This window comes from Nannospalax galili, unplaced genomic scaffold (genome assembly GCF_000622305.1).
Source record: "Nannospalax galili isolate Female #2095 unplaced genomic scaffold, S.galili_v1.0 scaffold2156, whole genome shotgun sequence".
Classification (NCBI taxonomy): domain Eukaryota; kingdom Metazoa; phylum Chordata; class Mammalia; order Rodentia; family Spalacidae; genus Nannospalax; species Nannospalax galili.
This window is the reverse complement of record NW_008338180.1, coordinates 23,069-33,548: the sequence shown is the minus strand read 5'-3', so window position 1 is coordinate 33,548 and position 10,480 is coordinate 23,069. Positions and strand designations below refer to the sequence as shown.

General features: G+C 46.8%; 1 pseudogene; it reads right to left on the bottom strand.

The window, feature by feature from the left end:
* Positions 1 to 3,281: 3,281 nt before the first annotated feature.
* LOC103734133 overlaps positions 3,282 to 10,480 on the bottom strand; it is a 26,215-nt pseudogene continuing 19,016 nt past the window's right edge.

Genomic DNA, 10,480 nt, shown 5'->3' with positions numbered 1-10,480 from the left:
GGCAGGTTTGGCAGGTTTCTGCATCTAATCCTCTAGATCAGCAGCCCTGGACCTCAAGCATCACCAGGTAAACACTGAGGAGGGCAACAACATAAAGCATTTCCCAGAAGCCTCACCCCCAGGGGTGTGACTCAGCAGATCTGAAGAAGCATCACCACCAGGACCTGTGGAGGACAGCCCAGTCTTTCTGAAAACCTGGGTCTAATAAAGTGGCAACTCACTGGACCATCTGATAGTCCTCAGAATTTGGAGGTGGGATGCTTTTGCTTCTTTGATGTCAGATGGCTTCAGAAGTGCTGGGAACAGTCACAAGAGTTGGCTTTCCAGCTCTTTTCTCATTCTGTTGAAAATTCCAGCCCATCCCCAGCTCCTCTCTGAGTCTTCCTGTATGGCCTCAGCTAGCTGAAATTCACTTAGTCTGTCTGCATTCTGCTTAATTAATTTTTAAAGTTTTCATACACAGCAGGGCATGGTGCCACACTCCTTTAGTCCCAGCACTTGGGAGGCAGGGGCAGGCAGATCTCTGTGAGTTCAAGGCCAGCCTGGGCTACATAGTGAGTCCCAGGCCAACTAGGACTATAGGGAGACCCTGTCTCAAAAAGTACAAACAACAACAAAAAAAACCCAAAAAAACCCTAAAACCTGTGTGTATCTGTGCACATGTGTGCAGGTACCCTTGGAGGACAGAAGGTATTGGATCCCATGGAGCTAGAGTTACAGGTGATTGTGAGCCATCCATGACATGGGTGCTAGTAAACAAACTCAGGTCCTCTGCACGAACAGCAAGTGCTCTTAACTTCTGAGCCATCTCTCCAGCTTCTATGCTTCTTTCTTGATGCTCTGTGTTTTGGATGTCTGTAGGTATGTGCACACATACATGTGTGGTGAAGGCCAGAGGCTGGTGCCAGGTGTCTTCTCCATTGGTCTCTACTTTTTTCCTTTTCTTTTTTTGGTCTTTTTGGTTTTTTTCTTTTCTTTTTTTTTTTTTTGAGACAAGGTCTCCCTGTAGCCCCAGCTGTCCTGGAACTCACTATGTAGACCACGCTGGCCTTGAACTCACAGAGATCTGCCTGCTTCTGCCTCCCGAGTGCTGGGATTAAAGGCGTGCACCACCACACCCGGGCCCTTTTTTTTCTTTTTTTGAGACAGGGTCTCTCACTGAACCTGGAGCTCACTGAGAGCTAGATTAGCTGCCTGGTATGCCCCTTGGATCTTCTTGTCTCTGCCACTCCAGCACTGGGATTACAGGTGCACAGAGGCACCCAGATTTTTTTTAATGGGTGATAGGGATCAAACTTAGGTTCTCATGCTCGTGTGGCAAGTACTTACCAATTTGAGCCATCTCCCCAGGCCAATTATTTACCCTGTGTGTGTGTGTGTGTGTGTGTGTGTGTATGTGTGTGTGTGTGTGTACGTGCACCATGACAAACATGAGGAGGTCAGGGCAACTTTCCGGAATCAGTATCTCTCTCCTTTTACCTCCTACCACATGAGTTCTAGGGATCAAATTCAGGTCATGAGACTTGGTGGCAAGTGTCTTTACCTGTTGAGCTATCCCTCTCTCGTTCTCTCTATGTGTATGTGTGTGTGTGTATGTATGTATGCATGTGTACACATTTTTGGTTTTATTTTTAAATTTAAAAAAGTCGCTTTTAGTTTATGTGTATGAGTGTACTGCCTGCATATGTGTAAGTGCACTCCTGGCGTGCAATGCCCACTGAGGCCAGAAAAGCTTGTTGAATCTCCTGGAACTGGAGTTAGGAACAGTTGTTAACCACCATGTGGGTACCGGGATTCAAAACCAGGTCTTCTGCAAGAGCAGCCAGAGCTCTTACATTCTGAGCCATCTCTCCAGCCTCTATTTTTGGTTTTATTAAAAATTATTTATTTATTTAATATATATGAATATTTTGCCTGCATGTATGTAATTATACCACATGCATGCAAACCTGTGGAGGCCAGAAGAGGGTGTCAGATCCCTTGGAACTGGAGTTACAGATGGTTGTTAGCCACTATATGACTGTTGGGAACTGAACCTGAGTCCTCTGGAAGAGGAGCCAGTGTTCTTAACTGCTGGATCATCTCTCCAGTCCCTATTTATTTTTATGTCTGTGAGTGTTTTGTCTGCACATATACAAGTACATCCATGCATGAAATGCCCACAGAGGTCAGGAGAGGGCATCAGATCCCTTGATACTGAAGTTTCAGATGGTTGTTAGCTGCCATGTAGTTGCTGGGAACCAAGCCTGGGTACTCTACAACAGCAACCAGTGCTCTTAATGCTGAGCCATCTCTCCAGTCCACCCTTTTTTGGTAGCTCTAACTGCTCTGGAACTGTCTATGTAGGGCAGGCTGGCCTCAAACTCACAAGAGATCCTCCTGCCTCTACCTCCCAAGTTCTGGGATTAAAGAACTGCACCACCATGCCTGGCCTGGCCCCTATTTTTAAAAAAAATATAAAATGTACTTCCTGGCTCTTAAAACACACACACATTTTTTTTCCACCTTAGAGATATGTAGATAATTTTTGTTCTCATCATCTGCTGCATAGTCCATCCTATGGACAGACAATAGAGAAAACCCATTTAACTTATTTGGAGACATTAATAGTTGCTGTTTTTAACCCTGTCCTCTGCAAGAGTAGTCAGTGCTCTTAACCACTGAGCCATCTCTCTAGCCCCCAGCAGTAAATGTTCTTAACTGCTGGATCATCTCTCCAGTCCCTATTTATTTTTATGTCTGTGAGTGTTTTGTCTGCACATATACAAGTACATCCATGCATGAAATGCCCACAGAGGTCAGAAGAGGGCATCAGATCCCTTGATACTGAAGTTTCAGATGGTTGTTAGCTGCCATGTAGTTGCTGGGAACCAAGCCTGGGTACTCTACAACAGCAACCAGTGGTCTTAATGCTGAGCCATCTCTCCAGTCCACCCTTTTTTGGTAGCTCTAGCTGCTCTGGAACTGTCTATGTAGGGCAGGCTGGCTTCAAACTCACAAGAGATCCTCCTGCCTCTACCATGTGCTGAGATTAAAGAAATGCACCACCATTTCTGGCCTGGCCCCTCTCTATTTTTAAAAAAATATAAAATGTACTTCCTGGCTCTTAAAACACACACACTTTTTTTCCACCTTAGAGATATATAGATAATTTTTGTTCTCATTATCTGCTGCATAGTCCATCCTATGAACAGACAATAGAGAAAATCCATTTAACTTACTTGGAGACATTAATAGTTGCTGTTTTTAACCCTAACAAAGGGTATTTCTAGAAGTGGAACTGGAAGCTCAAAAAGTAATTTTATTGACAGGGCATATGGTCTTCCAAAGTGTGTGTTTCCTCTTCCCAGTACCATGGCTGTCCCCTGCACCGTCTGCTTCACTGAGTTTTCATGTAGCATAGAGAGAAGAAAGTGGACTTAGATCTGAACACTTGGATTTCCACTTGGATGCTGTACTGTGTCGGCTATGTGCGTGCAGCCTGGGAGGCTTCAGATAAATCCAGCTCAGCCACAGGCTACTGTACAATTCAAACAGGTCACTGGCCCATGGGAAGGTCTGGCTTTGCATCTGTAAGAGAGAGACAAGTCTTCAGCAGCCTCATCTCACCTTAAAGTCAAGTCCAAGAGTATGGAGACCAAATTTATTTTCTTTCTGCCTGTTTGCTTGCTTTTTGTTGCTGTTTTCAGTTTTTTGAGATAGGGTCTCACTATGTAGCCCAGACTGGCCTGGAAATTACTATGAGGGCCAGACTGGGCTCAAACACAGCAATCTTCTTGTTTCTGCCTCCTCAGTATACTACCACACCCAGTTTTTTTTCTCTTTGTGTGTGTGGTTTGTGGTGTTTGCATGTGGGTATGTATGATGGGATGTTAATTTTTTTTTTTTTTTGTCTTTTTGAGACAGGGTCTCCCTGTAGCCCCAGCTGTCCTGGAACTCACTATGTGGACCAGGCTGGTCTTGAACTCACAGAGATCCGCCTGCCTCTGCCTCCGGAGTGCTGGGATTAAAGGCATGCGCCACCATACCCGGCTCAACTAATTTTTACCAGACACATTACAAACTTAAAAATTGTACATACTGGGGCTAGAGAGATGGCTCAGTGGTTAACAACACTGAATGTTCTTGCAGAAGACCCGTGTTTGAATCCCAGCACCCACATGACAACTAACAACTGTCTGTAACTCCAGTTCCAGGGGATCTGACAGCCTCTTCTGTCCTCCACAGGCACTGCACGATTTGGTACACTTACTTACATGCAGGCAATACACGTATACACATAAAATAAAAACAAATAAAAATAGTAAAATATTTTTAAAAAATTGTACATACTAATGCTGGTTGCAGTTTAAGCTTGAATGTAACTTCACTCCATTCTGCTTTGTAGGCTCATTGGGAGAGCTAACATTGCCATCAAAGCTGACACACCGCAGGTGTGTAGTGATAACTGCGATACCATCTCAGGAAGCCACACACCCTTTCTGAAGCTGTTTCTTCAACTGTGAGCCATCAGTGGACACAGGACTGTCAGAAGAATCACAGAATTGTGCCTCAAAATGCTTTGGGAGTCTTGGAGGGCCTTGGCAGGGGGCCGAAGCGGTCTTGGGAGTGACTCTGGCAACCCTCTACACAGTGCCTTTCCAGAAGTTTCCTTTCTACCTCCCCTGACTTTCCCATGCTGTTTGCTCCAGGTGAGACCATCTTCCCAGCTGTAGCCAGAGAACAAACAGGAACCCTGAGTACTTAGTCTACTGGGAAGGATCTCCCTTCTGCCTCTAGGGGACTAGAGAGGCCAAGGCCTGGAGCCAAAGATGTAGGGCTGGGGGACAGGAAGAGGCAGAGAACTGCCTACTTATGGCAGTGAACCCTGTCTTTCTTCAACTATGAAAAGAGGGTCTGAGACTGGATGTTCCTTTGGGAAATACACCAGGCTTGTCATCCAAAGGCTTGTGTATAAGACCCAGCTTTGCCATTAATCTAGTGTGTAACTGGAATACTACCTTTTTTTTCTTATATTACTGGGGATTAAATCCAGGGTCTTACCTATAGCAAGTAGACATTCTGAGCTACACCCCCAGCTTCTTAAAACCTACTTTTAAATCTTTATTTCTACTTTGTGCGTGTTTTGCCTGCATGTAGTTAACTGTGTCACATGCATGCAATGGCCATAAGACCCCCGAACCTTTTCATTTTGAGGCAGGGTCTCAATTAAGTTGCCTGTCTCTGAAGTAGTTGAGATTATATAAGCATGAGCCACAAGGCTTGGCTGGCTGGGAGGATGTATTGTTTTTAAAAAATACTTTATTATTTTTATATGTATGAGTGTGTTGCCTGCATGTATGTAAATGCACCCATGTTGTGCAATGCCCATGGAGGTCAGAAGAGGGCATCTGATCCCCTGGAACTGGAGTTATGGATGGCTGATAGCTACCATATGGGTGCTGGGAACTGAACCCTGGTCCTCTGCAAGAACAGACAGTGCTCTTCTGAGTCATCTCTCCAGTCCTTGGGATTCTCTATTCTGTGTTTCTAAGTAGCTCCTCCAGGTAGTTGCTCATGAAAAATACAGATTCCTGGGCCCTCTGCTCCAGCCACTTGTATTGTCAGGTGTGGGTGGCTCTCAGCAAGCTGCCTTGTCCTGTAGGATTCACAGAAAGGCGAGCACCTGGGATTTGGAGGCAAAGTACAGGAAAGGAACAACCCTGTCATGAGGCCAACTTGTCCCTGTGGCTCGGGCCCTAGCCCTGGCAGCATGCTGAGCTCCTCTCCCTCCTTCCCATGTGGCAGCATCCCTGTTGGCTCTTCCCTATGCACCTATGCGTACAAGCTTTAAAAACTCCATGTGTGGTGACTCTTGTCTATAACCCCAGCACTTGGGAGGATAAGGCAGGAGGATCAGGAGTTTAAGGCCAGCCTCAGCTACATTATGTACCAAAAGAAAAGAAAACTCCAGAGGACAAACAGACCTGGTAGTGGGGGAGTAAATGATACCAACCAGGAAAAGGCTGACAATTGTTAAAATTACAAGCTGTTTATTATTAACAATTTTTGTTCCTATTTAAATTTTTTCATGATAAGAATTTTATTTTTAAGTCTTGTATCTAACAAATCCACTTCTGGGAATTTTTTCATCTGTATTTTAAATACAGATCTTTGCAAGTAACATTTTTCAAATCACAATAGTAAAAAACTGGGAACGCATTCAGGTCTCATAAAAGGCAAACCATACATAAACTATGGAATCCTCTCAATTAGAAGTTTATAGGATTAAAATTACGCAGGCTATGTGCTAACAGGGGAAATATGATATGCTGTTAAGTAAACTGAGACACTAAACTGTAAATACTGCATGATTAGAATGATAAAGATTGGTATCTTTTTAAAGTGAGTCATAAAAATAACTTGACATACGCAGAACCTGACCATCTTCTACCACACTCAGCACAACGGTCTTTACCTCTTGGGAGGATTCTAGTGCAGAGGTGCGTGAAGCCTGACTGCTCAACCCTGGTTGCACACCAGTCTCTGCTATCCCCACCCCCTCCACTTCCTCTCCACCTGCTTGCTAAAGGGTCCTTCACAATCACTGGATTCCCCTTCTTCTGTCCAGAACCTGTGAAGAAAGGCCTTTGGTGCTCTCCAAGAAGACAAGCCTAGGTGAGTGTCACCAACTACTCCCAGCCCCTCAACCTGCTACCCTGACTCCTTGCTGCTCTTTACAGGCACAAATTCCAGCCCCGGGGCCTTGGCACACACCATCCTTTCGCTGGGAATGTGCTACTTTGTTGTCTTGAGTTTTCTCCTTCACTCCTAAAGAAAACTTTTACTTAAAATTGTTCCCCTGTACCTTTGATTTTTCCTCATAGCACTTTCCTCCACAGTACACTTACTTTGCTTTCCTTTCTAGAATGCAAATCCTTTGAGAGAACTGTTTCTCTGCTGCACCCCTTCTACCTAGCAGAGTCCAGCACACAGTAGGTGATCAATAAATACCCACAAAATGAATGTTGAACTAGGTAACTATCCAAGGGGCCAGAAGCTACATATGGGCTTCCTTTTTCTTGTGTGAGCTCCTCCTAGAGCTAGCTCCAGGAAGGCCCTAGCAGGTATGCAGTAGAAGCCAGTGGCTGATCCTTTTCCTACAGCCTCCACAGCCCTGTGCACAGTGCATGGTGCATCCTGGGAGGCAACGCAGCAGAGCACATGGCTGACAGAACTGACTTTGAGAGGTCAGACCTGGCTCACCATCCCTAGTCATGCAGCCTTGGGAAAAGTAGAGTTCTCTGAGTATTCGTTTTTTCCGTCAGGAAAAGAAGGCTAATACCAGGGCCTGGGTGGAAACTCAACAGGATGCCCAAAAAGCACTCAGCACAGTGCCTGGCTTGGAGCAGGTATTCAGAAAGCAGCAGTCACACCAATGACCATCTAGGGGCCTTGCTGTTTTCAGGTTTACAGTGTGCCTGTGTTAGCTGACTGAAGTCTTTTAACAAGCCCCTAGATTTACCACCATCTTACAGGTGAGAAAGCTGGGCCTGAGTAAAGTCTTGTCCAGAGGCATGGCCAAGTCTGGAGAAAGCCCTGGTGTTCTCTGCAGGAACATGGTGCCAATCAGGATGGCCTGCATAGCCACAGGAGCCCAGTCTCTAAGCCTGTGCCCTGTGTAATGTAGGGCCTGGCAACTGAACTCCAAGGAGGTGTTGAGTGCAGAGGCCCCCTTATCTGCGGCCCTTCCTCTGGGTGAGGCAGAGAGCAAGTCTGGACAGACAAGCCATCCCTGAACCTACCAAGATCAAAACTCCCACACTTCCCAAGAAGGAAAGCTACAAAGGCCCTTTCTATGTAGTTCCTTCTGCCTGCTACAAAGGCCCTTTCTATGTAGTTCCTTCTGCCTAGAGCTGGGCAGAGGCTCTAAGCAGTAAATGCCAACTCTGGTGTAGAAAGCCTATTGTGACCTTGGACCCAGTCTTCCCCGACAGAGGAATAAGCCCCTACATGGAGCTGCAGGTGTGAAGGCTGAGGGAGGTATGTGGCAGGGCAAAGTTCCATGGGTGTTAGACACAGGGTTTAGAGGCATATGGTTAAAAGTCTCAGGCTCTCAGGAGTGTGAGAACATCACAAGGCTGAAAGTCCTTAGGACTGGAATACCTCAGGGCATCGACAGACATTTGCTTCCAACCTGGGACTTCAGATGGCTCCTGGGCACTTACATGTCAGAAAGTTAGCAAATACCCCTTGGGGAATAGATGATGTGGGGCTAGGACAGGGGTCTTGGAGAGAGCAGCCTTCAGAGTACCCTGGCAGACCACCAGACCTGGCCCCCAGTGATAAATGCTGAGGCCCTAATGGGGCTGAGCCTAGGAGTAATAACAGGATCAGCCAGTTGGGAACATGCTGTGGGAGTGACTTTTATCCTCCCCTGGATATAGGGAGTATCCCACAACACTGCAATTGCTGATTCCTGTCTGCCTAGTGTTCGCCCCAAAGAGCTGGTATATGACAATGGCTGGGGCCTAACAGTGGGGATGAGTCTGAGGGCCACTTTGGGGGATCCCTGGAGAAATGGCCAATAGATCTACCCAGTCATGGCTTCATCTGTATTTAGTTAAGGTCACTTTAGGTGTATATGCTAATGAACTTCACTGATTTTTCTAAAAACAAGAAGAGTTCAAGGTAGTCATGACTCTGTATCAAAAGTAAAAATCAGCTGGGTGTGTTGGTGCATTCCTGTAATCCCAGCACTTGGGAAGTAAAGGCAGAAAGATAAGGAGCTCAAGCCCAGCTTGGGCTGTATGAGATCATCTCAACCTCATTCCTGCCCCTTACCCCTCAAGAAAAACCCTATAAAAATCATTCTCTTTATAAAATAACTGCTCTAGAGAGAGTTCAGCACTGTAGGCTGCTCAGAGCACAGTGGGCCAGAGGTCAGAGTGTGACCTGTTCTGTGGTGTGAGCATTCCCAGAAACACATGAGGTAAGGACTGCTCTGGCTGTGGGGTTTGGGGGTCCTGAACCCTGGGCTGGAATGTCTCCTTCCAAGAAGCCCCTGGTACTGTTCTCCATCTCTGACAGGAGAGAAAAGGAACTTGCAGTCCTGGGAGCACCCTTGGGTGCTAGCTGGGGGGCTCTAGCCAGGATCAGAACTTGTCCCGCAGCTGAGGGGTCCTGTCCATCCCAAAGAAGGAGGACTGCCTCCCATGAAGGTCCCACTCCTGCTTCACAAAGGCAGTGAAGGAGGAGACACAGTTGCCAATGAAGTGGTCAGCCTGGCTAAGGATGTACAGGTCGATCTGGGCCACCTCAGGCTTCAGGCTCATCACCTTCACCTGTAGAAGAAGGGTAGCATGTTAGCAGGTACCTACAGGCCAAGGCCAGCTCAGCCAAGGCCAACAGGCCTTACTCTCAACCTTCCCCCACTGGACTGAGAGTTTAGATAAGAGTGGAGAGAACAATGTAGGGTCAGTGTCTAAGAGAAGTGTGACCAGCCGCTGTCCGGCCCATCCAAGCGTTGCCCCTCCAGCCTCTGCCTAACAGCACCATCTCCACCTGTGCCTGTTCCTCTGCCTGTGATGCCTTTCTCCACCCATTAAAAGTCTGACCAGGTTTGGAGATGTAGCTTAGGGGTAAAGTATGACCTCAGTATGCACAAAGCCCTGGCTTCCATCCCCAGCATCAAAAGCAAAATCTTCCCAAGAAGCCTTTCAAGGCTCAGCTCATATTTTACCTTGCTCAAAAGCCCTAGCCTGCAGGGCTGCCTTCCATGCTAGAGATAGGGGCAGAAAGCATGCATTCACCCAGTCCTGCTGCCTGGATGCTGTCCTCTCAAGCACCATCCCAGGCCCAAAGTCCTGTCCAATCTACCCATCCCTGAGATCTTCACAAAGGTTAAGTCCCTTCTTATGAGGAACTGCCTCTCCCTGGGCCGGGACAGTACCTTCTCCTATCTGACTGACTCCTGCAGCCTCTTCACTGTCCCTCACTGCCTCTCCTGGTCACTATGGAAGTGCCATAAGAAACCTGAGACAACCATCTCCTAGTCCTCCTAGCTGGTTACCCTTTACTAGTGCCCTATTGCCTTTCAGATAAGGATGGCGAATCACAAAGGTGCTTGACCAGGCCCTGCTGAGGCTAGCTTGCCTATGATGGAATCAAACTAAAGCCCCCCCAGGTCAAAGTAGATTCAAACCAAGTCCCCCCAGACCAAGAAAAGAATATTCTGGAAAGCTGTACAAAAAAGTAAAATGTAAAATAATTCTAACTGCTGAGAAAAAGCTGACCTTTTCATGCTCTGTGTACAAGCTGAAAATCACCCGAAACTTCCCCCTCCCACTTCTGCCAGTCCCCGTTTGTGGTTTTTGCCTTTAAAAAAAGCCTGTGGGCTGAGCTCTTGGCTGCTGCTCTCTCCGAGTGAGGCAGGAGCCTGTCTGCGCAAACGATTAAATCCTCTTGCTTGTTGCATCTCCTGGTCTGAGGACTGAGTTGT